Genomic DNA, 27,145 nt, shown 5'->3' on the forward strand with positions numbered 1-27,145 from the left:
ATAGCACTTTCCACTTAATTATATCTCTTGGAAAAACCTCACTAACCTCACCTCAAATTTCACTAACTACATAATATTTTTAAATGCATATGTCTAAACATTTATTCATACTCTTATTATTTTATGTGTGTATTATTTCTAATTTTGTACTGTAGATAATGCTATAATAAATACTTTGTACATAAATTGTTATCTGTGCTCTTATATACTGAAGAGAGATTCTTAGTGAAATTATCCAACCAAAAATACATTTTTTTAACTTGTTATTTTGACCTAGTTTTAAATTTACAGGCGAGATGGAAGGGAAGTACAAAAAAATCCCTTACACGCTTTTACCTGGATTTCCCACATTTTGACATTTCACCACATTTGCTTTATGAATCTCTCTCCCCACCTCCTCTCCCTCTCTCCCTCTCCTTTTCCCTAACCCTCTATCTCTCTCTCCCTTTGCCTTCTGCCTTAACCTTATTTCCTCCAAACTCTCTCCTCTCCCATTTGAGAGTAACTTGCAGACATGATACACCTTTACCCCTAAATGCTTCAGTGTATATTTCCTAAAATTATAGATATTCTCCTATAGAAGCACATATAAAAATCTGATATAAAATTAACATTGATAGTGTCTATTGTCTAATATACAGAATTTATGCAGATTTCTCCAATTGTCCTGATAATGGTCTTTATAGCAAATAAAATCCCGGATCATACATTGTCTTCAGTTGTCATAAGCCTCTGGCTTTCTGTAATCTAAAACAATTCCTAGGGGTGCCTGGGTGGCTCACTTGGTTAAGCGTGGGACTCTCAGTTTTGGCTGAAGTCGTGAGCTCAGGTTGTGATCTCAGGTAGTGATCTCAAGTCGTGAGATGGAGCCCCACATACCATTCTGCGCTCAGTGGGGAGTCTGCTGGAAATTCTCTCGCTCTGCCCCTCCCACCACTTGCTCTGGAGCGCGCACACACTCTTTCTCTCTTTCTCAAATAAATAAAATCTTTAAAACAATTCCTCAACTGCTCTTTGTCTTTTGCAATATTGACATCTTCAAAGAATAAAAACCCATGATGTTGTAAAATGTCCTTCACTCCCGATTTCTCAAATATTTTCTCCTGAGTGGTTACAGGTTATGCATTTGTGGCAAGAATACTGTGATGTGGTATCATTTTCTTCTCAGAGCCTCATATCATAAGGCCCCTGATATGGGTTTGTCTCATTACTCAGGATGTTAACTTTGACCCCTTGGTTAAGGTGGTGTCCGCCATGTTTCTCTGTTGTAAAGATACATTTTTTCCCTTTGTAATTAATACATATTTTGTAAAACTAGGGAAGTATCTATTACTCATCAAACTTTGACCCACTGGTTTTAGTATCTATTGACTATTTTAGCTTGAATTCATGGTTACTGTGATAGTTGCCAAATGGTGATTTTCTGATTCTGTCTTTCCCTCTGCATTTCTCAGGTACAGTCAGTCTCCTAGAAGGAGAAACTTCTTTTCCCTAACTAATTATATCTATATGGATTCATGGTGTCCTATTTTATTTAACTGGTCATAGTCTATCATTATCTCTCTTTGATACTCAAAGTATTCCAGATTTAGCTAGTGAGGGTTCCTTCAAGTTGATACCCATGTCCTTTTGGTATATCCCCATAAGTCTTTGAGCACTTCCTACTTTCAGACATAACATGAAGTTCCAGGTCTCTGTTGTTTTTTGTTTTTGTTTGTTTGTTGCCTTTCCCCTAGAGTCAGCTATTTCTCCAAAGGGTCTTAGTTCCTTTTAGGGGGAAATGGCATTTTGAGACCAAGATAAGAATGCATGTGGTCACTGAGGTGTTATTGCTTCTAGATCCTTTCAACCTACAGAGCTGGAAAATACAAATTTGTATATCCATACACTCTCGTGTATATGTGTGTATACATACACCCATCTCCACTTGTGTCCATATCTATAACTGTATCCACAGCCATATACATTAAAAATAATGAGTGTTTTATGACCTCCAATTGGAATGACCTACAATTCCAATTTAACAGAATAGGATTTATTCTACTTTTTGCCCTTTTTGTATTTGTAACTCCCTTCTCCAATAATCTGAAACATTGCTACTACTATCTGCAGTCTGTTTATTTATCTGTTCAATCCTAGTTTACACAGAAAGTAGTTTCAAAATTGCTAACCCATAACTCTGTGGGGAAAAAGAAATGTATTAAGTACAGGTACATACTTGTTAATAACTTCTTTGTATTCAACCTGAGGATCACTAGTCCAAATAGAATGTTCAAAAAAATGCAAACTTTTGACAAATCTCAATACATATCCTCAAATCATTTTCTCCAGTTATCAGCAGTGATTAAGAGTAAATGATTGAGAGCAACTTACCCAACCTTGAGTGTAGTCATTCACACACACACACAAAAACCAAAACAAGTTTCCTAATTGAGTAAGTTTAAAAATGTTACTCTTATCAATTGTATTTTTTATTCCTCTTGCAAGTTATTATTGGATGAAAAATGATTTTGAAACCCTAAATATTTTCTGTGAATTGGCTCTGGAGTTAATGCCACTGGGATTTTACCAAATACTGAGGACACCAAGCAGTGGGCAGCGCCTCTGGGAGGGGTAGGTGAAGAACCAAGATAGGGTGAAGCTGAATACAATATAAGTCTCTTGTGCATACATACACAATCACCAAAGGAACCATCTTTGCTCCTTCTCCCCACCACCAAGCTCCAGGCTATGTGTTTTGGTGACTTTTATATCCCTTGCCCTGAAAATTCATTTTAATCTGAAATTACTGAATTCAAATGTTGGGCTGGAAGCTAGGCCACCTGTGCTGTGATTTGCTGCCTACTTCAATTGCCCTTTGGCAGAGTCATTCAATAATTCAGAGAAAACCAATGCTATTCAAAAGTCCTATGGCTCTTACAAGCTTAGTAATAAATACTAAGTTAAATCACATATACGAGGACTAGTTTCTGAATTCAAGTAGAGGATTCATTCTAAGGAAACTACATATGTTTGGATAATTCCCTGGGTCTCTTCAACAGGACCACCAAGACTCAGAAATTAAATGAGATGCACTCAATTCTCTTTAATTTTCTTATATTTACATAGACTGCTCAAGATAAAGCTTCCTGGCTCTGCAAACACCAACACCACCCCAAAATCCACCAAAGCCTTCCCAACCCAAAACTATTTCATACACATTTTAAAGGGTGAATTCTATAGTAGGTAAACTATATCTCAAAAACAAAACAAAAAGCAACTAGTTCCTAAAACCGTTCCAATGATAAAACTCACCTCCATCATATCATATTGGAGATGATATGCCAAGCGCTAGGAGGCAGAACCTCTTATTATTTCCATTTAACACATCAGGAAACTGTGGCTCAAAGAGAAAAAAAATGCCCAAGAACATGCAGGTAATAATTGGACAAACCAGGACTGAAACCCACCTCTTTTCCTTTCCAAAATCCAGGATTTTAACCCACGCACCATGACTCCAATGAAGACAGACAAGGTGCCTCCTGCTATTAAGTCATGGCAAGTCAACATAGTGTCCCATCAGAACAAGGATTTGCAACAGCAATGATCAATCACTCAGGTAGGTATTTAGGTTGACATTATAATGAATAATTGTCTTGGCTGATGGTTTAGGGATTTTGTGAGAGTGCACTTTTTTCTTCACAGAATTAACCACTTACCTGACCAGACTAATTGATTCAACCAATAAGTTCAGCATCATGAAAACATACTCCCTGAACTGAAATTCAAAATATGAAATTATAGGATATATTGAACTGCCAAAAAGTACAATAAAATAAAATAAAATGGAGTTTGGGGCTATGGATTTATAACAAAGACAGTGGTAGTCATTATACTGGTCTAGAACAATGCTTCTCATACGTTAGCGTGCATACAAATCACCTGGGGATGCTGCTGACATACAGATTCTGACTTGGGATGGGGCATGAGATTCTTTGTCTCTAACCTGCCTCCAGGTAATACCAATGCTGCTGATCCATGGACCACACTCTGAGCAGCACAGGTCTAGTGTTTCTCCCCATACGACCCCATCATGAGGATTATCTGAAGCCCCTTTGAAAATTGCACATCCCTAGGATCTATCCCATCCTGCTCACCCAAAATCTCTGAGAGGCCAGGAAAGCTAAATGTCTGTTGGGCCTACAAAGTGACTCAGATCATCAGCAATCTCATCTAGATGACTCTAAAAACCAACCACGGGACTCTCTTATACTACAAATATACAGGAACAATGATTACTTTTAAAATCCAAGTCTTTCAATATGTTGCATCAACTGATCTATGCTATTTATGCTTAGTGATTTATGAGATCTCATTATTTAATGAACTATATGTATATTAGGCAGTCTTAGTAACATGAGCCCCGTCTGTCTCAAAGCCCCAGCTATAAAACTTCACTAGTAAATGGATTAAGGCTGACAGATACTATACATATGCATACTTGGGGTTGGTATGTATGTATGGCTAAGGTTTTATTTGTACAAGAATGTTGGTTGTTCAGTGGTTAAAACTGGAGGGGGAGAAAGAAAGGAGCAAGCACAAAAGTTACAAGACTTTACAACATCTACATTTACAAAACCAGTAAATATTAGTAATATTTAACTCTTTGAAGCAAAACAGTTTGCCAATCTTGAAGATGTGCCAGATTCTCCTTGTTTCAATTATATATTTAAATGTCCATCTCATAATTAGCAAACTGACACATAAATGTACTCACACACGCACACACACACACACACACACACACATATGATGACTGCAAGGAATGTTTTCTAGAAAACCAGAGAGTGTGTTTGTCTAAGTTGTTGTTTAGGACTCCCCTACTTGGCTCTGGACCACTTTCCCAACCCCGAGGAACCCCATCCTTATAAAATAGAATTGTTGAAATTAATAAAATTATCTGTGTTCGATTACTTAAGTTTTACATATACTATTATTAAACTGTATTCTTCAGCCTTCTGAGACAAGGGAAAAAATACTTTCTGGTATGTAAGTTCAAAGAAATGGACCTCTTACCAGACATGAGCAGTTGTCTTGGGAATGCAGATTTATGAAAATTGATAGCCTGTCTTTGTCTGGCAAAACAAAGTGCCTTTCTTTCCCACTTTGTTTTCTCTCTGTGTAACAGAGACCAATTTTTTCCTTTTTTATTTTTGGGGACGGGGGTGGAATGTGAATTTTTAAATTAAACATACCTCTCAGGCACATTGCAAGGAAACATCTCTGGGGTCTCTGCAACTCCTTTGAGCCCCAAAGAAAAAGATGTTGACCTTCAAGTTCAAGCTGAAATGAAGACTGAAAGCAAATAAGTTGGGGTAGAAGGAGACAGATGTTCAGATTGTATGTTTAAATTGATGATGAGTAAACAGGTTATTATAAACAAAGCCAGACGGCTGGATATGGTTAGAGAGTGTCTATAAAAAAAATAAGTCAAATAAATAATATTTAAATTCTCTTTTTTAAAATGAGAGCATAAGAAAATGCTGAAAGAAAATAATATTGTTCTATTTTGGTATTGGGGAGGCATTATCTAGGATTTTATACTTTTCATTTCCATAAATTATCTTTATATGTATGTTGCACTTACTTAGCATATGCTAAAAGTAATGAGAACTTTTCATCTCCTGGGACATGTCACATGTTCCCCCAATTAGCCTTCTTTCAGTTTCAGGGCAGTAAGCAGGACCGCTAAAAAGGTAAACAAGCAGCTGAGATAACACTACAAATTTAAAATGTCACTTGAACATATCCATTCAATAAGGAGACAAAGGGGCCATGATGGCCTTTTTTCCCCGCCCTAAAAATCTGGAAAGCAACTGGGTTTTCTATCACACTTTTGGGGATTTGAACAGCATCCAGACATCTGTAAGACGTGTATTTTTAATCACATCTGACTTTCACTCCCAAGACTTGTGTACCAAAACTTGAAACTGCCATGTGGCCTACAAGCCTGTAAAGGAACCCCCGCCCCCAAACATGTGAAGTTTCCAAAAGCATTTGTTCCCAATTTCCACAGTTTGGGTTAGAGTACTTCCATAGGGCTCCCTGACTCTTGGAAAACTAGAAACCTGGCTTGATTTGGCTATGTTTCTGCTCGCTGCACCTTCCCAAGAGTCTTACTTTAACCCTCTTTCTCATCTAAGTAAATGTTTTTTTCATATGCCTGGAATGATAGAATAATTTTACAACTAAATAAAGAACACATTTATTGAGCATTTATTAGGTATCGAAGTCAGGAAAGCTTGGTGGACAATATTGTGTCTGCTATCGCTGAGCTTAGTGTCTCTAGTTGAGAAGGAAGACACAGGCAGGTGAAATGGTCAATAACAATCAAAGATGCAAATGACTATATGAACAAAAACATAAAACAAAAGTTATGTTGATAACTATTGCCAAAGGATGAAGTATAAAAATGGCAGAGAGAGTATTATGGAAGAGATGCCAAATGAGCAAGGGATTATAAGAGGTTGACCAGATGTACCGATTTGGCTGTGTTGTGGCATCATATTGGTTTCTTTCATTTATGAAAGTGTCCCAGTTTGCATGAGAAATTACATGGTCACACCCTGTTTATAGAAGACTGAATATAGATACAAGGAAGAGAGAGTAGGGAGGATATTCCAGAAGGAAGTAAATGAAGATTATGAGCAAGATCAAAGAGAAAAGAACATATTAGTCATGTGCCAAGGCTCAGTGAGTAAAGCAATATGTGTGGCAATGACAGAAAAGCACAACTACTACCAACCCACTACTTCACAAAGTTATACAAAAGAACGCTCTGGTATACAATAGAATAAACAGAAAATAGAAATGGGAAAGAAAAAAGATTCATAATCGCCTGTGATTTCTCCCACCCAGTGTTCACCATTAATGTTTGGTTGGATGTCATCTGAGAGATTTCTTTTTCTTTGCAGATGTCATCCAAAATATGGTATCATATCATCCATATTTATCTTAAATATGCCTTACTCAATTTCTACATTATGAATATCTGTCTATATCAATAGATTTATTTTATGTCTTTAATAATTGTTTCATAAAATTCATTATACAGATGAATTGTGATATGTTAGACAAGTTCCTAGGTAGGACATTTGGGACTTTCAGACTATAATTTTTTGCTATTATGAAAACAGCATTGCAGTAAACATTCTTATAGAAAATCTGTGTTTAGTTACCTGATTATTCTCCTATAATACGTAATTAGTAACACAATTTCTAATTAGATATTTTTTAGAGTCTCTAAACTCACAGTGGAGAAGCTGAGTCACCCAGGCCATTAACCTATTGTCATTTTGTTCCCAAATTACCAGAAAGAATAATTTTGACTTCTCTCTGACTTTTCTCCATTCCCATTACAGCCATCTTAGTGTTCCTGAGGTATTATGATAGCCTCTTCATTTGTCTTATTTCCTCCACTCTAGCTCTGTCCAAAATATTCTCTACAATGCAGGAAAACAAGTTGTTTGAAAACTGCCCAGCTTATGCCATTTCTCTACTTAAAACCCTTTAGTGTGTTCCAGCGAAACTCAAGATCTAATCTCCCTAGCATGATGCTACATGATCCAACCTGTCCCAATCTCTTGCCCCATCCCCACTGCCTACTACACTTCAGCCCCAGTGGCCACTTTCCAGTTCCTAAAGCAAGCCAAGCCCTTTCCTGCTTCTGGGTCTTCACATATCAGTTCCTGAAACACTCTTTTCCTGTATAGCTTTGCTCAAATTATAATTATACTAATTTGTTTCTAACTAGCTTTTGTTCAATCTTTTTCAGTAGACAGTAAATTCTATGGTGACACTAATTAATTTTTTTTTTCACCGCTGATGTGGCAGTGCCCCTAATAAGGTTGATTGGCATATAATAGGTACTCAGTAACTAATAGAGAGGTAGATGGATGATGAATGACATCAGTGGCCACAGACCCAAAGTACTGCCCCCAAAATAAGCCTGTGTCCTCCATTTTTTTCAGCATGACACTCTAAAAAATCTAGCTAACCATAGTAAGTATGTAAGCATTGTTGGCATGAGATGACAAATGCCAGCAAAGGAAGGGCCTGGAAATAGACTAATGTTATCAGTAAACTACCTAGAATCTGGCATCTTAGACACTCCTTTAGCCCTTATGCATGGGCCATTTGTTGGCTGAAGGCCAAGCCAAGGCCAAAATTGAAATAAGCAGTCAGAACACCACCAGCATGAATTTCAGAAGGAAAGAAACCCTCTGTAAGCAGAAGTTACCCCAGGGGCTGGAATGAGTGACACAACACAGCCGGCCCAGGATGACCAACAGGATTAGCTGGGTCAAGGCATCGGCCAGCCAAAGCAGCCACGACAGGCCCAACAGATGCCAAGGAGTGATCGTGTGTCACCTCTGCTCATCCCCATCTGTTCGTTCGGCTGACCCTAGAGCTGGCCCCAGCTTTCTTTCCAAACTCCCAGGCAGCTGGGATCCGAGGAAAATGAGTATCATGCAAGAGTGTTTAGCAACTGTCTGTCTGATGTGTGCTCATAAGTCATGGAAATGACCAGGGCGAGGTGTCAGCTTACAATTTCTGCATGCTTCTCCTCACTACAAAGGCCATCCTCCACAGCCAGAGAGAAGGGAGATGGTGGATGGCAGAAATCTCTGCACAGGTAATTTAGGGGATAAACAAATCAGAGGGAGCTGGTCAGAAGTCTCTCTTGAGCTGTGTTTTCACGTTACCCCAGGCTCATTTAGACTGAGAGAGATCGCCTTGGGCCCAAGGGCTCTGGATTTTGAGTGGCAGCTTAAAATTGACCCCCTGCAGTTACACATCTGTGTGACCTCAGGTGAGTTTCTTAATTTTGCTGAGCCTCAGTTCCCTCATCTACAGAATGGGAATCACAACCCCTCACAGCTCTCAGTGAGGACTAAATGACAGAAAAAATAGCTCAGCGCATGGAAAGTTCTGATAAATAATAGTTGCTTTTATTATCATTGATATAAATTATCCAAGGTTTAAAAAGAAATCATAGAATCTCCCCCCAAATTCCCAAAGCTTTGGAATCATTCTGTAACATTTGTTTTTCCTGCATGTCATCTAGTCTAAGATATTCTCTCAGATCTTTCCTGGTCAAATATTTTAGTGTCTTCTTCTATCTCATCTTGAATGCTAACCTTGATCAACTGCTAATGGCTGCCTAGAGTGAAAAAGTGTGCTGTGATCCATTGGCAATGTCTGTCTCAGGCAAGGACGAGGAGAGAGGTGACCTGAGGTTCTGATATTTGCTACCCATGAAGAGCTGGCACCAATATGGTATGAAATTTCTATTACCAAGATGGTTTACACTTCTTCCTGAGGACGCTTTTGGCCTTGGCAGGAGGCTCTTACCTCTCTAGCTTACCCAAACACTACAGTATGGCCTATGTTCCCTCTTCTTAAAGCCCCTACCCCCATTCCCAGCAAGAAAAAGGCAGAACAACCATATGCTACCAAATGCATTTTTCTTTTCCAGTATCTCTTTGATTCTCTTTCACGAATCTGAGTCATCTCTCCACACCCACCAGCAATCCCAGCTGAAATTACTGTTTTCTACAGCACTTCAACTTTTCATATCCTCGGGACCTGCTTTCTATCTGGTTCAGAAGCCTTTGGAGGGTGGGGGAGGGCAGCCAAGCCTTCTCTCTGGCAGGGATTTCTTGCTGAAATGTATTTTCTCCTCCACATCAAAGTCCATTGGAAACACAGAAACCTCAGCCCATCAGGGGTTACATACATATATAAATACATCCATCAAATTCTCTAACCCTGGTCTTTATCAAGAGTAACTCCTTTGCAGGGGCATGAGAGCACATTTCATAAGGCTTCTGACATGATCAGTGGCCTCACACCCCAGAGGGGTGACACTGGGTATTTTCCTTGGCATTGCCCAACTGCCTGCTGTCCATGCTGCGATCCGTGTGCTCTCGGGGTCTGCACACCCCATTCCTAACCATTGCTCAATCAAGGCAGGTTTAAGGAAATCTTACTGAGTAGCAACAAAATCTGTGCGCAGCATGATGCAGGCCACAGGTTCTGCAAAAGGAAATTCCATTGCAGAGGGAATGTCAGCCAGCCCCAGAAGAGCCAACTTCTTAGGCTTTCTGGAAGCAGCCAGAAAGCTGAGCTGACAGACAGATCTGAGTAAGCTCCCTGCAGCAGGAAAAACTCTGGCAGCATTTTCTTTCCCGACTTTTGCCTCAGTCGGAAAGACCCAAATCATTATGTCTACAGGACGATTCTTGAAGCTTGAATCAAAGGGAACAGGAAGGGCGGGGGCGGGGGGGAAGCATCTTGTTTAAAATACACGTTCCCATGTACCCGCCAGACCTACTATGCTAGTTATCCCTTAGGGCAGAACCTAGGAATCTGAATTTAACCAACACATGCACAACTGGGCATGCATACGCAGGCTGAGGTTCTTCTGCCCAGGGAAGTTTTGAACTGCAAAGAAAAGGTTAACTGGCCAACTCTAGAGTTACCTTGTTCTTCACAGACCAGTGAAGAAATGTGTTGCTTGATTGCTGAGTAGAACAAAGTCTTGTAGCACCGACTTCCCAGGAAATATTTTCAGCTCTTATTCGTCCCATGACAGCTCTTTTGTTGTGGGGTCTCTGCTGTCCACATGCAAGCTCTGCACCATTCTCAATATGAAAGTTAAGTTTCTCCATCTACTGTCATCTTCTTAGATGGATACATTCCATAGCAACATCTGCTGCTGCTAAGACCCAATGGGAAAAACAGGTTTAAATCATATCAGTGACAGTCCCTCTTGAAGCTTCATGAGAATGAGAATGCCATCCTATTTTTTCCCACTTATAGCTATTTTGCACCTGCCTTTGTTTAACTTCTGGTTCCTTTTGGTTGCAAATAATAGACTCTCCTGAGATGAGTTTAAGAAAGAAAGAAACAGAAGTAAGGAGAGAAGAGAAGAAAGAGGATTATAAGGTGCCAAGGGTAATTTTGGCAGGAAGGTAGAGAATACAAGCAGGCTACCCAGGGATCTAAAGCCAGGATCTTGGCAAACATCAGTAACCATAGTAGACACGGTTGACTACTTGCCCAGCATGGTTGACTACATTGCCCAGCATTCTCCTTGTCCTACCTTCTTCAGAGAGTCCCAGTTCCCCTCCGCATCTACCCTTTCCCTTCAGGGCCCAGCAGTCTACAGAAGATCCACCCAGCTCCCGTTGTTGAATCTGAGAGGTCCAAACCACTGACTCCCCTAGCAGATTTATGTGATTTGTAGTATCCCCTGTATTTACCATGAAATGAAATTCAGAGATACCATATTTTATAAATTCAGCATAATTCCCGAACTGCCATGTAAAAGATAAATAGAAGTTTCATATAATAAAGTTATATGCATTTCGATCAGAAAACGCCTAGGCTGACTCCACTAAAGTACATAAAAACAAGTGGGAAGACTGTGCTCGAGGGAAGATACAGTGTGAATTTGAGAACTTTTGAGGATACACCAGGGTTTCTCAACCTTGGCACTGTGGACATTTGGGCTCGATAATTTGTTGTGGGGAATGCCCTACTAGATGTCAGAAGCACCTCCAACTCCACCTTCTAAGCAACCAGAAGGACTCCAGTCATTGCCAGTGGGTGGTGGGCACAATCAGGTCTGGTGGAGAGCTACTGGCATAGACTGAATGTAAGCTGTGGGGTTTTTTCTGGTAACTCCAATACAACGAACAGTGCGGTTGTCAGTAATGTGATTTTTCTGAAGTGGTGACCACTTCCTAGTAAAGTTCCAAACAAAACGTATAGTAAGGCATCACTTCATTTCACACAATGGCTGCATGAAGCAATGCTTTATGTTTATATGTAAATCAGTGTCATTTAATACACTCAAATAATTAGAAACAAGGCCATTTCCATGTGCAGATCAGGTAAGAATATAAAATGCTTTGGAAAACAATCTGGCAGTTCTTTAAAATTTTAAACATAGAATTACCATATGACCCAGCAATTCTATTCCTAGGTATATACCCAGGAGAAATGCAAACATGTTCCTATGCAAACATGTGCCTTTGCAAAAACTGGTGCAGGTGTATGCATGCCCAAAGTGGTATTGATGACAGCCCCAAAGTGGAAATAAATCAAGTGTCCATCAACTCATGAATGGATGAATAAGGTGTGGTATACCCATACAATGGAATATTACTTGCACTAAAGAGAAATGAAGTACCAATGCATGCTACAATGGTGGATGAACCTTGAAAACATGCAAAGTCAGTCACCAAGAGCCACATATTGTTTTGTTCTATTTATATGAAGTGCCCAGAACAGGCAGATCTATGGAGACAGAGGTAGATTAGGTGTTGTGTGTGTTGAGAGGGTGGGGGGAGGCTGATTGCTATGGGGGTGTATTTGCCACAGAGAGGGGCAATGAAAATGCTCTAAAATTGATTGTGATTAGAGCTGCACAACTTCAAATAATCTTAAAAAATGGATTGTACATTTTAAATAAGTGAGTACTATGGTATATGAATTATATCTCAATAAGGCTGTTATCTTTTTTAATATTTATTTACTTATTTTAGAGAGAGAGAGAGAGCACAAGCAGGGGAAGGGGCAGAGGAAGAGAGAGAGAGAATCTCAAGCAGACCTGCTAGTAGAGCAGAGCCACACACAGGGCTGGATCTCATGACCTTAAGATCATGATCTGAGCTGAAACCAAGAGTCAGCTGCTCAGCTGACTGAGCCACCCAGGAGCCCCTCAATAAGGCTGTTATTTTTTAAAACGTCCTGCAGATAAGAGGGCAATTCATTGTTGTATGATTCTGTATTGCAGTCCCCTTACCCTTCATAAGACATTAAGCTTCTCATCTACTTGTTCCCCCAAATCATTGTGAGGACAATAACAGCCCCTGCAGTGTCCTCACAGGGCTAGTTTCAGCCCCATGGAAAACCATGAACCACTGGTCTAAGCAATTTACATAAATGAATTCCTCTTTGCCAGTGATTGGTTCAGGAATTCAGACTTAAGCCAATCGGTAAATGTTTTTAGACTGTAGTGGTCACATGATCCTGTTGGCCCAATCAGATGACAGGAAACCCTTTTATCCAATGTTTTGCGGCAGAATCTGGTTTTCTCTCTCTGACTGGGATTGAGCAAAGACACACATACTCTTAATTGTCTCTGACAGCCATCTTGAGATGGTGAGTGGAACCAGCTCTAGAAAAGCCAATGGTGTGGATGAGGGGTGGGAGGGAGGAGAATCTGGGACTGTTGCTGAACCATTAATTAACCAGCCCTAAAGCCCAGCCTACCTTTTGATTTTCTGTTCTGTGAAATAATAAATTTCCTTATTTCCTATGAAATAGGAACCAAAGTGGACAGAGAACAGGGAAAGAGATATGCTACTGTCCTAAGACAAGCTGAGGTCCCAGGACATCTGTCCCTTCATGGGAAGATTTCCAGCTCTGCCCAGGAAGTGTAGGAAGTAGAATCACCCATGTCCTCAAGGGAAGGAAGATACCAGTGAGTGCTCCAGCCATGAGGACCAGGGTTCAAGGAAATTGGAAATTGCTGACCAGGCTAATTATAGGACCAAGGTGAATGGAAGAGCTAAAAAAAACATATTCGGCTGCAAGGATACTCAGAGTTCATCTCTGCCATTTCTGGGGTTGGATAATAGTAGCTATTCTGAAGCTTGCCTTTTATTTATTTAAACATTCAAAAATAGTTGTTTTATGACCTTTTATTGATGAGTCCAATATCTGAAGTCTTTATAATGTTGTTTTTGCTTTTTATCATTTCTGCTGGTTCTCACTCTTGGTGCTTTGTTTCCTTATGTGCTTGATCATTTTTAACTGTATATTGGTCATTGTCCTTAAAAAGTGTTTGTAGGGATTCTGTGTGACTAAAGTTGAAGATGTCAGCCTCCAGAGATCATTTGAATTGCCTCAGTCACATATTTAGATACATAATCAGTCCAGGATAACTTTAACTCCCTGGGTTGAGATAACGATGGACTTCACGACTGAGGAGCATATCATCAGCATCAGTAGCTGTATTCCTACTATGACTGTGCACTGATTCTGTACATGCGTGAGTCTAAGTCCTTCAGATGTCATCACACTTAAACTTGGCAGCAACCTCATGATGCAGGTCTTGCAATTATTCCCCTAGTACAGAGAGAAAGCTAGGGCACAACACACTAAAGAATTCTGGAACCCACAGTCACATAGCCAGCTAATGGCAGAGAAACTAAAGTCTAGTAACCTAAAGCCCAATACTCCAGAGTCCACTAAAATAGTGAGTACTCAATAAATACATGTTGCTGATGTTCATCTCTGCTAGGTATTGTTCTTATGAGTTAAAAAAGGAAATGGGGAAAAAAAAGTATAGGTTCAGCTGGATTTAGGTTTTGAGATGAAGTCCTCCAATCTCCACTTCCCACTATATGCTGTGTGGATGGATTGTGTCTGCCTGGAAGTGAGATATCCAGCAAGATGTGGCAAGGCAGTCAAGTGTTATACATACAACAGCAGGCCTGGGCCACGTTCCAAAGAGAGTAGACCTCTGAGAATCACAAATATACCACTGAATTCACAACTAAAATGTAAAAATATCTTTCAGGAAGAGAGAAAATTTTGCAGAGGTACTGTCAGTAACAGCCTGGATAAGTTATGTGGGGACAAAAATGGAGAGAAACTTCGTGGAGCTTCAGGCTAACGTTAGGCCAACAAATAAATATGCACTGAGGATTCCCAAGTGCGACTTTCTGCAGAAGCCCATTAGTCTGCTTCACAACTGAGATTCTCACTGGTCCCTGGACCCATGCCCACAATTGTCTGGAGGCTGCCAAGGCAGGTCATTAAGCCACTGGGCCAGGTGAGCCAATGCATTGTCGCTGCCTTAGGTCTGGCCTTCCTCCCTGTTCACCCAGACAATTGAAATTGATTCTAGACAAGACTCCAACCTCTAGCTGATGGCAAGTTCCTTCAGGACAGGGCCTGTTGATCTTTTCGTCCTTAATCCTCAGCACAGTGATGACAGACTTACCCACTGGCTCAGGTCACAATTACTTCTTAAGCATCTACTCTCTGCCAGTCACTAATGACATAATGGTAAACAAAATCCTGCGTGGCCCCTGTTCTTGTGGGGTACATGGTCTAGTGAGGGACATAGAGTAGTCAAATAAGAAAACCCAAATGCATAATTACAAAGTATGATGAATGTTATAAAGGAAAGGAATCAGGACATTGAGAATATGATCTCTTCTAGGGGTTCGGGGGAAGCTGTCAATAAAAAGTGACATTTGAGCTGAGGTCCGAAAGATATATAATTTAATCAAGTAAAGAGGAGAAAAACATTCCAGATGAAGGGCACTATACCTGCAAAGGCCGTGTGGTCAAAGGAAGGGAGGCACAGACTAGTTGATCAATAAAAATTGGTTATATGAATGAGTGGTTGGCTCAGAATAAGAACTAGCATCTCTTAGATGCTTAGATGCTGCGTATTGTTCTAAGTGCTTAATTCATATCAACTCATTTAACTATCACAACAACCCTATGTGGTAAGTGGTATTGTTATAGTATTATATAATAAGTAGTAGTATTGTCTCCGTTTGACAAATGAGGAAACGGAATCACAGAGAAAATATATAAAATGCCCACAGTTACACAATTAACAAACGGCACCACTGAGATTTGAACCCAAGAATCTGGACGAAGTAGAAAATCACTGCTTTCTTGGCAGTTCACAAAATCCCTGGAATCATATGTATCATTAAGTGGAGCAAATAGGATGGGCTGAAATAGTGAACATCGGTTCTAAAATTGGGTCTGTGAAATTCAGGAGCAAGGTCCTTGGAAAGATGTGAGCTACTCAAAGGAATATGGAATAGAAGGAAGAGTACAGTGGAATTCAACAGATAGTAAAGTCTTTTAAAGTCAGTTAAAAACCCCTTATTAAAAAAAACTGTTAAATTCTGTAAATTCGCAATGAAGAGTATAGAGAACAGTAAAACAAAAATCTCATTAACTAAATCAAAGGAAAACTTTAAAATTAAAATATTAGCACACTCAGCATTATTTCCTCTGAATATTCTTTTGTATGTATGCATGCCATCAATATCATAAACAGCATTTCTTCCTGTAATTCCCCTCTCCCACCTGCAATCTGTGAATGGATTCCAGTGATCTTTGTCTCTAGATGCAAGATACATTGAGAATTGGGAGACCCTGGAAAGCTCCTCATAGCCTCACAGTGATGAGTAGTGATGAGCCTCGCTGGGAAATCCATTCTGGTTGAGCGTTACGAGTATTTCCTCTCTAATGTTCACAGATGCATGAATCCAAAATCCAAGTGAATCTCTAAAGTTGTTGGACCAGGCAGGCCAGCAGGCAGCGGCTCTGCCATTTTCAGTCATCTCGACACATCCAACATGACTGGTAATTTGCCCATGAATTGTTCCCTGGATGTTTTTAGCAAGTTGAACATTCTAGAGTACTTGAGGCTGCTAGTTTCCTTTAAAATCTTTTTCTCCCTCTCTCTCCCCCACCCTTCCTCTCCCTCCCTCTCTCTCATTCCCTTCCTCTCCTTTGTCCCCTCCTCCTTTCTCTCACCAGCCCCTCTCTTTGGCTCTGTCTCTTTCCATTTTTGTCTTTCCTTCGATTCTTTGCCCCTCTTGGCCACTCTTAAGAGCAAGCCCTGCCAAGCAGTGAATCAAAGGGGGCTATTTTTGCACTTGCTGTGAGAATGTTTACAACATATCGAAAACTCGGCCTGTGGTTTAACGTTGTGTATATTTTCAGAAAACCTGGAGTGGTGTCCAAAGGCAGAGCATGGCTGGGACACCCACAGAGGGCTCTATGGGTAGGAGCAATGCCTCGGGAGCCTGTCCTCACTCTACACGCTCCCACTGCATCAAAGATCGGCCCACACGTGTAGCACCGAAAGGATAAGGCTGCTGACCAGGTTTATTTCCTAACAATGCTGATTTTATGACCAGTGACTCAAAGCTGTAAAAGAAGAAATTCAAAACTAGCTACGTATGACCAAGAATTCTAAGAAAACTCTATCTGTGGCCTAATTAAATTATTCCTCCTTCCCACCCAACCAAGCGGCCCCCAAATGTTTTGGATACATGTAATGTGTCACTAGAAGACAGTTAATCTTGAATGTATTTTACCATGAAATATGAACATAGTAATTACAGAATTTTCCATTCAGTGTCCCCTATCATATTCCTAGCATATTGGATTCTCTTGGAATAGCATTTAACTGTTTTCATATGGTCTTCAGCCAACATCCTAGAACATTTGAAATAGCCAATAATTTCACTGCACCAAAACTTAGTCAAATGCTTTCTCTTTTTTCTTTCTTTCTTTTTTTGTCCCCCTGCAACTCCAAGTTTTAAAATAAGATTAAGGCCAGCCTAATTTTCTAAGCGCCTCCTGCAGATTTATCGGCTGATAGCAAGTCTGAGAGGTATTCAAGCCAATTAAACTGGCTCTCACAGTTTTGCTCAGTGGATAAATATGAGGTAGAAGTGTCCGGGAGGTCTTTTTTTTTATCTGGAGCTGAAATCAGAGGGAGGCTCGCAGGCGGATTGGTATTTGTCAGGGTGGTAAGGAAACAGCCCACTGGTGTTCATTAAAAACTGTCCTGGCAACAGCCCTTCATGAGCAAACAGAAACCTCAAGCAGAGACGCTCCAACAGTGGTCAGTGGACAGAGAAGGGCCAAAATGGGGCTGGCCTGCTTTCTCGGATCAAGGCTCACCTTCCACGGAGGTTTCCATTCTTTGCACTGCATTAAGTCCTTGTTTTGTGAGTGACTTCTATTGTCTAGGGTGTTCCGCTGGCTCACACTGAGCAACACTGGGCCTGTTGTTCCAATTCGTTTGGAGATTCCGTAATTTAAACAACACAGAGCGTGGGCCAGCCCAGGAGTTATAGCCTAGTTTAACTGGATTTGGAAAACTGGTTCAACGAGGCTACAACTCCCTTGGTCTTAGACCAGCTATTTGCGTTTTGTTTTTGTTTTTGTTTTTCTTTCCCCTCTGTTGGGAATATAAATTCACTCCCTTTGGAAAAATGAGGATAAGAAAAAGGAGAGCGAAGAGTACTTTGGTGGGATATATTTGTACTGGCACCGCAGTCTTACCTTCAACAAAGAATGTCTTCAAAATGTCCAGCATTTGCTAATGGCCCCAGCCCTCATATACTAGCATCGCCTGCTCAGGTCTGACTTCACCACTAGGACAGTGGTCCTCAAGCTCCACAGGACATTGTAATTGCCAGGAGGGCTTGTTAAAAACAGACTGCTGCCTCACCCCCAGGGCTGCTAATCCAGCAGTTCCAGGTGGAGCCTGAGAATTTCCCTTTCTAATAAATTTCCAGATGGTGCTGGTGCTGCTGGTCTGAGGAGGACATGTTAAGAACCCCTATATAAGACAGTGAGTTCCTTGTGGGCAAGAATTTTCTCATTCATCCCTATCTTCACAGCATTCTGTCCTGTGTCTGGCACAAATATAAATGATTAACTGTATCTATTCATTCAACTAGGAATTATTCAGGTATCTACTGTTCTAGATACTAGGGAGTCCACAGTGAGACGAAGGTGTTTCACGTGCCCAGAGAGTTTCCATCCTCATAGGCCAGTCAGGGAAATAACACATTTATTAAATGATTTCATTGCTAAGTGCTGTGAAGAAAATTAAGGCAGGACAAAAGGAGGAAGAGTGATGGGGGTGGAGGTATCTTTAGATTGGGTGTCAAGGAAAGCTTCTCTGAGGAGGAGATGTTTGTAGAAAAATGAATGAAATAAGTGAACAAATCATATGAAGATCTTGTGAAGGAAGGTTTCAGGTGGAGAGAACAGCAAGTGCAAAGGCCCTGAGGCAGGAGTAGGCTTGACTTTACAAGATAGCACAAGAAGTCCAGAGTGATGAGAGTGAAGTGATTTAAAGGAACAATAGTAGTAGATGGCAAGATCAGAGAGGTAACAGGAAGGCTTAGGCCAAGTCTTAAAAGCAATGGCAGGGAATTTGGATTTTATTCTCAGTTTGATGGAATGGCAATAAAAGGTTTTGGCTCAGGAAGCGATATTATAATTTTATTTTAAAGGTCATACTGGAGGAAATAATAGAATCAAGGAGGCCATAGAGAGGCTACTGCAATAATCCATGCACAGAGTGATAACTTAGACTAGGATGTTGGTAAAAAATAAGACAAGAAGGAATGAGATTTGGGGTATATTTTGCAGGTAGATCCAACTGTAATTGTTGGTGGTATGTGAAGAAGGGAAGACAATAAGTCCAATGAGCATTTTCTATAAAAGAAACACAGAAATGAGAAAGCAGCATAAAATGTGGATATGTAGACTTAGGAGGGTTTTTAAAGAAGGGAAATTATTCACCCTGGTCAAGCCGATCCAAGAGAGAGGGAAAAATTATGTAGGAAGGAGCAGACTCACCTCCAAGAGAGAAATGCTAGCAGGTGAAAAGGAAGGAACCCAGGTAGTGGGTTGGTCCAAATAGAACCAGAAGGGCACATCAAGAATGAGAGCACAGATACAGCACATGTTTATATATTTATTTATTTATTTAAAGATTTATTTTATTTTATTTTATTTTATTTATTTGACAGAGAGAGAGCGAGAGAGGGAACACAAGCAGGGGGAGTAGGAGAGGGTGAAGCAGGCTTCCCACGGAGTAGGGAGCCTGATGCGGGGCTCAATCCCAGGACCCTGAGATCGTGACCCGAGCCAAAGGCAGACGCCCAATGACTGAGCCACCCAGGCACCCCACAGCACATGTTTAGAAGCAAGTGGGAAATGGGAGTTCCTTTCCTCCCCAACACTGGGGGGAAAATGAAAGTTTATTGAGCATGAAAGAGACGTGTAGATAAGTAAAAGAATAAGGAAATGTAACCAGGTTGCTGAACTATACTTGACATCTGTGGCTATGGATGTAATGTGAAGCCCATCAACATAGTTATATGTGTTCCTCAAACCACATTTCCTTGCTGGGGATCAAGCCTGGGGTAGGCAGAGAGTTGGCTTTGAGATAAAACCAGGGATGAAGTGTATCAGGTCAGACGCAAGGAATTTGAGGATATATGCAAGGGAGCAATGATAATGATAGACCATGGACTTTTACCGGGTAGGCAGGAAAGAAGGTGACCTGGATCACTGGATCATTGGCAGGATAAAGCCACAGATATCACCTCTCCAAACATACAATGCAGTTGGGCAGTCAGGTCATAGGTACAAGAAATGAAACGAGGCAGTGCATATATGATACATGCCAAAAGAATGGTTCCAACATTATGTATACCGTAGAGTGACACAGAAGGAAGAGGTCATTGTGAATGAGACACTCACGTAATTCATCAAAAATTTCCTGAGGATCTTCTAGGTACTAGGCTCAGTCTCTACTGCTTGGGATACATCAGTGAGCAAAACACAAATATCCCTGCCTTCCTGGTGCTTATACTCCGGATAGACAATAAACCACAGACATAAACACAGCATAGCATTCATTAGAAGGTTATGGATGCTATGGAGACAGGGAGAGCAGGGAAGACAAAAGAGACTGGATATTTTTAAAGGTTAGGTTGGGACTTACTGAGAAGGTGACATCTGAGTGAACACATGAAGGACCTGCGAGAATTAGCTGTGCAAATATCTGGGGGAAGAGCGTTCCTAGCAGAGGGACCAAAGCCAAAGCAAAAGTGCCTACTAAGATACTCTAGTGACAGCACAGAGGTCAGTGTAGTTGGAGTGGAACTAATAAAGGTGAGAATAGAAACAGACCAGGTCGGAGAGGTGATGGTGGGGAAGCAGCGAGGTAGAGCAGATCTCATCAGGTCTTTTTGGCCTTTGTGTGCACTTGACTTATTACGTTCATGAAATGGGAGTCATTGCAGAGTCTGGTGGAGGAGGGGCCTCTTCTGATGTGCATTTTAAAGGATGCACTGGTTGCTGGGTAAGGACAGGAGGGAGAGGGTAAGAGCAGAGGAAGGTGAAACTGTTAGAAAGCTCCTGCGATAATTCACGAGTGAGATGGTGGGAGCTTGGGCCTGGGGGTTAACCATGGGAGCATCCAGATTGAGCCAGATTCCGGACATGTTTGGAAAATAGAGCCAATAGGATCTCCCCATCATGGAGGCCATGAGCTTTAAAAAATGGGCAGAATTAGCTGTCAGAGAAAGAAAAAGAGCAAATGAAACGTAAGACAAAGCCAAGAGATAGAAAGCACCATGAATTGGCAGGCCACTGTGAAGGGAACATTTGATTGGAGTAGACAGATATAGGGAAGGAAAGGAAGGTTGGCTTGGGGTTAGGTGTCAGATGACTTCAGTGTGGGTTAAGAATTTCAGACTTCATCTTTAATGGGAGACACTGAAATATCTTGAGGACAAGAGTAGCATCATCGAATTATGGATTAGGGAAGTAACTGGACCCTGGTAGGCACTGTGGTAGCAGGGAGCTCTCTCACAGATGTTCCAATGACATGAGTGTATAAACCAAAGTAATAGCAGGATTATGTAAGGGTCGGGACAACAGATTTTAGCATCAGACAAACATGGGTGGGATGCTGGCCTCATCCTATTGGCCATGGTCAAATTACTGGCCTCAATGGGTTCCCCTTTGCTAATCTGTAAAGTGGTGATAACTATATCTCATTCAAAGGGTTACTGTGGGCATTAAATGATACAGTGAATATTAAATTAGTAATCCAAGACCTGGTGCAGAGTAAATACCCCAAAACTATTTGTGACTATTGTTAATAGTTTTAATTTCAAATGGAATGAAAGGAATTAATAAATTTCAAAAAAACAAGGGAAATAAAAAATCACATCAGAATACCACGGCAATAATTCTTGCTTGTAAGACCCGGTGATGAATGCTAAAATTGGTGGAAAAAAAACTGAGGATAAATCATGTATTTGTATAGTCTCAAAGCATTTCCTCTAAGACATTTGTTAATTTCAGGGGGAAAGTAGTAACTTTACAGTGGAGAAGCCCAGAAGACATATGATCCATGTAGTAAGGATGGACATTGACATTTTCACAGATTGGAGGAGACTAAGGAGATATGACAACTCAATGCAATGTGAAATCCTAGAACTGAAAAGAAGGGGAAAAGGGTGAAATTTGAATAAAGCCTGTAGTTTAGTGAATGGTATTGTACTAATGTTAATTTCTTAGATTTGATAAGTGTGTTATTGTTGTATAAATGTTAAAATTAGGGGAAACTGGGTAATGGATGTAGAGAAATCCTCAATACTGTTTTGCAATTTTTCTGTAAGACTAAAACTATTTTCAAAAATAATTGTAAAACATAAGTGGGAGAAGTTGCCTTTGAAAGGCATCATGAAAGGAAGTATCATCAGTACTTGCTGATTGGTTAGTTTTGAAGATTAAAGGAGTAGGTGGTGGGTCAAAGCTACCTTGAAGATTGTTTGAGACATTGGGTCCAGAATTGGGAAAGGCTATTAGTGAGGACCTGCTTATGTGAGTGTGAGTGCGTGTCAGTGGGTGTGGGCATGGGCGTGGGCATGTGAGTATATTAGTTAAGGTTCTCCAGAGAAATAGAACCAATAGAATGCAATAGGATATATTTGTGGAGAGAGAGAGAGATTATAAATAGGGGTAAGAGATTATAAAGAATTGGCTCAACAGATGTCTGAGAAGTCTAGACGCAGAGGATCCCGTGGTATAATTCCTGTCTGAGTCTGAAGATCTGAGAACCAAGAGAGCTGATGGTGTAAGTTCCAGTCTGAGTCCAAATCCAAAGCCAGGTGATGACTGATGTCCCACCTCAAAGAGTAGAGAGAAAGAATCTATTCCTACTCAGCCTTTTATTTTATTTAGGCTTTCAACAGATGATTGAAGGATACACAGTCACATAGGGGGTGGCAATCTGCTTTACCCTCAAATGTTAATATCATCCAGAAATGCCCTCACAGATACCCTCAGAATAATGTTTAACCAAATATCTGGGGACCCTCATGCTCCAGTCAAGTTGACACATAAAACTAACCATCACAGTGAGTGTATATGTATGTGTGCGTGTGTGCATTGAAGGAGGGGAAAGGAGGTAATCACTTCCACTCTAGATGTGTGTGCTAGCATCTTCTAGGCAGCAAGATAATGAAAGTATGAGGTAAGAACAGAAGATGCGGGGCAGAGAAAACAGGATAGGAGTAAACTGCAGAGAATATTTGAAGACAAATGTAGAAACAAGATCTCTAACAAGGGGATTTGGAAAGGTATGAGGAGACCTCGGTGGATAATTGAGTATTAGTGACTTTCCATAGGAAAACGAGAGAACATTCAGAGAATGACAGAGATGAGGTCACAGAAGGAGAAAAAGTATCAAGATTGTAGAGCATTGTAGGAACAGAGAGAGGAGACTGCTTCAAGGTCAGGCCAAACTTGACCAATGCTGTGTCAGACCAGGTAGAAAAAAGACTGAGAAAAAGTCAGAAGAGTTGGTGAGTAAGAGGCAAAAGGTGATTTTCAAGAGGACCACTTCATTAGACCAAAGTAGACAGAGGCCAAAAGGGTAAAGTGGGGAGTAACCAGAGAGGTGGCTTCTAGATTTGGAAGCCATAAGCGTGATCCTAAATAGATCGTCCAACTTTAAAAGGAACTAGGAAATCTGATTTTCTTTCACCCACTTGTTGAGTAAGCATTTGAGTGCCTACTATGTGCTCAGAGCAGCAGATACACAATGAACAAGAAAAACATTATCACTGCCTTTGGAAAGCTTCAATCCCGGTATATTCTGCCCTCTGGCATTCAGGCTTCTCGAAAGATAATGCTAACACAGCAAGCTTTAAATTTTCTTTCTGGGAGAGATTGAGAAAGACACTGGAGGAATTAGCAATAATACATCTTTTTTAACACAGTGCTAGTATTATGGTTGACATGACAATGATGTATATTACGCCATCCAAGCTTTGAACATTTGATCCACAGCTCAATTTTCTAGATGCAACTAGTTTTGCTCCTGAGTTTGAGGAAATCTGCTCTTTTGTTCTCCACTAAAAACAAAGCCCATGACATATGCTTAGTCTGGCCAGACTTCCAAATTTCCCATCATGAACTTTATGAGTAATACTCTTTCTTTGAAAACCTCACTCATAAATTGCTGAGTTTAATTTTACAAATAACAATGAACTAGCATAATAAGACAACAAGACTATGTTCTTTTTTTATAGTAGGCAATTCACAGTTCATAATTTTGTCCTGGTTTATAAGACAAAATTTGTACCTGGTTCAACTAGAATAAGTACAATTTACTTCTCATGCTGAGATGACAAAATGCCTAAACAGAGCAAGGAATGTTACTATTCACAACTTAACCTCAGTCAAGTTACATAACCTCTCTGAGTCTCAGTTTCCCTAACTAAAACACAGGAATGGCATACTGCTTATTTCATATGGTCATTTGACTATTTAATGAGATTATTTAAAGCATAGTAAGTATATTGTCAAATAATAATTACTTTTCTTACTTTCCCTTAAAAAGATTTGACAGGATTTGTTACATTTATTCATCCTTTGATCCTTACCACCAGAACCCTAAGCAATGAATCTAGCTGAAGAAACTACATTTTCACACACACACCCTTATACATAGGAATAGCCAGTGAGATATATGCAGAAAAATTGAACAGGGGCAGCTGGAAGAGCCCTTTTGGCCTTGCTCTTCTCTTTGCTCCTACACAGCAAGTTGACACAATGACTGGAACTCCAGCAGCCACCTTGTGACTTAAGGATGGAAGTTATGCTTCAAGGCTGGCAGAGGAAAAGGGGGATAGCTGGATCCACAACAATTCTGTGGAACTTCCATACCATCCCTAGACTATTATTACCAATGATTTTTTTTAAAGATTGATTTTATTTATTTATTTATTTATTTATTTATTTATTTATTTATTTGACAGAGAGAGAGAACGAACACAAGTAGGGGAGCTGCAGAGGGACAGGGAGAAGCAGGATCACCACTGAGCCAAGAGCCTGATGTGAGGCTCGATCCCAGGACCCTGGGATCATGACCTGAGCCGGAGGCAGATGCCTAACTGACTGGGCCACCTAGGCGCCCCACCAATGATCTTTTAAATTAGAGATCTTTTATTTTCCCCCCCTGGTGCTTTTTTATTTTGACTTTATTTTTTAATTTAAATTCAATTAGCCAACACATAGTATATCATTAGTTTCAGATGTAGTGTTCAACAATTCATCAGTTGTGTATAACACCCGATGCTCATCATATCATGTTCCCTCCTTAATGCCCATCACCCAGTTACCTCATCCGCCAACCCACTTCCCCTTCAGCAACCCTCAGTTTGTTTCCCATAGTTAAGAGTCTCTCGTGGTTTGTCTCCCCCTCTGATTTCTTCCCATTAAATTTTCCCTCCCTTCCTTTATGGTCCTCTGCACTGTTTCTTATATTCCACATATGACTGAAACCACATGATAATTGTCTTTCTCTGATTGACTCATTTCACTTAGCATCCTACCCTCCAGTTCCATCCATGTCGATGTAAATGGTAAGTCTGCATTCTTTCTGATGACTAACATTCCATTGTGTGTGTATATATACACAAACTGTGGCTCTTTCCACAGTTTGGCTATTGTGGACATTGCTACTATGAACATTAGGGTGCATGTGCCCCTTCTTTTCACTACATCTGTATCTTTGGGTTAAATATCTAGTAGTGGAATTGCCATGTCGTAGGGTATCTCTATTTTTAACTTCTTGAACCTCCATACTGTTTTCCGGGGTGGCTGCACCAGCTTGCATTCCCACCAACAGTGTAGGAGGGTTCCCCTTTCACCGCATCCTCGCCAACAACTGTTGTTTCCTGTCTTGTTAGTTTTAGCCATTCTGACTGGTGTGAGGTGATATCTCATTTTGGTTTTGATTTGTATTTCCCTGACGACAAGTGATGTTGAGCATTTTTTCATGTGTCTGTTGGCCATTTGTGTGTCTTCTTTGGAGAAATGTCTGTTCATGTCTTCTGCCCATTTCTTCACTGGATTATTTGTTTTTTGGATGTTGAGTTTAATAAATTCTTTATATTATCTTGGATACTAGCCCTTTATCTGATATGTCATTTGCAAATATCTTCTTCCATTCTGTAGGTTGTCTTTTAGTTTTGTTGACTGTTTCCTTTGCTGTGCAAAAGCTTTTTATCTTGATGAAGTCACAATAGTTCATTTTTGCTTTTGTTTCCTTTGCCTTTGGAGACGTGTGTAGCCAGAAGTTGCTGCGGCTGAGGTCGAAGAGGTTGCTGCCTATGTTCTTCTCTAAGATTTTGATGGATTCCTGTCTCACATTTAGGGCTTTCATCCATTTTGAGTTTATTTTTGTGTATGGTGTAAGAGAATGTTCCAGTTTCATTCTTCTGCATGTAGCTTAAGTGAATGATTTTTTAAATTGATTTGAGCCCCTTAGTTGGGTCTCTGTTTTTAAGAGCAAAAAGCAATTCCTAACTAATATCTCAAATAACTGAACTTGAAGATCTTCTGAATTTCTCTTCACTTTCTTGTTGACTTGACAACAGATGCTCATACAGCTGTAATTAGTTTGTCTCCCTTTCCAGCACCTACCTCTGTGGTGACAAACTTGTCCTTCTCTTCAGTCTAGACTTCGCTCGGCCTTTGTGGAGATAAGTTTTCCTCAGTTACCTATAATTTTGCCTGTAGAGTAGCACACTCTTATCTTCCCATTCTTCCATTGCTTTACGCATACACACACAGAGTTTAAGTTCTGATCTAGACATACCAGGATGTTTTAAATATGGAAATGAGTAGGAATCAGACATGAGTAGGAATCGGAAATGAGTAGGAACTTAGTTTCCAACATTAGAACCAAAGCCTAGGCCAGATGGATTTCTAGAACAAAACAAAATATTTCCAGTGTGTATAGATGTTTTCTTACCAGAAGACTAGACATTCCATGGTGGTTTCTGCCCACCACATAGTCTTAGAAACGTTAGTCTCTCCTGCAGCTGAGCAATGACCTCACTCTCCATTTCTTTCTTTTTTTTTTTAGAGAGAGAGAGAGAGAGATCACAGAGGGAGAGGGAGAAGCAGACTCCCCACTGAGCAGGGGGCCCGA

The 27,145-nt window shown here is 40.4% G+C and overlaps 1 long non-coding RNA gene across 1 annotated transcript in view; it reads left to right on the forward strand.

Annotated features, from left to right (window-relative positions):
* The first annotated feature begins 3,555 nt into the window (after nt 1–3,555).
* Nucleotides 3,556–27,145, forward strand: part of LOC118519368 (uncharacterized) — a 100,090-nt gene continuing 76,500 nt past the window's right edge. Inside the window, exon 1 of the long non-coding RNA XR_004909140.2 lies at nt 3,556–3,598. This is a non-coding gene — a long non-coding RNA (uncharacterized LOC118519368). The remainder of the gene's footprint in view (nt 3,599–27,145) is intronic.

Source organism: Halichoerus grypus, chromosome 1 (assembly GCF_964656455.1).
Source record: "Halichoerus grypus chromosome 1, mHalGry1.hap1.1, whole genome shotgun sequence".
NCBI lineage: Eukaryota > Metazoa > Chordata > Mammalia > Carnivora > Phocidae > Halichoerus > Halichoerus grypus.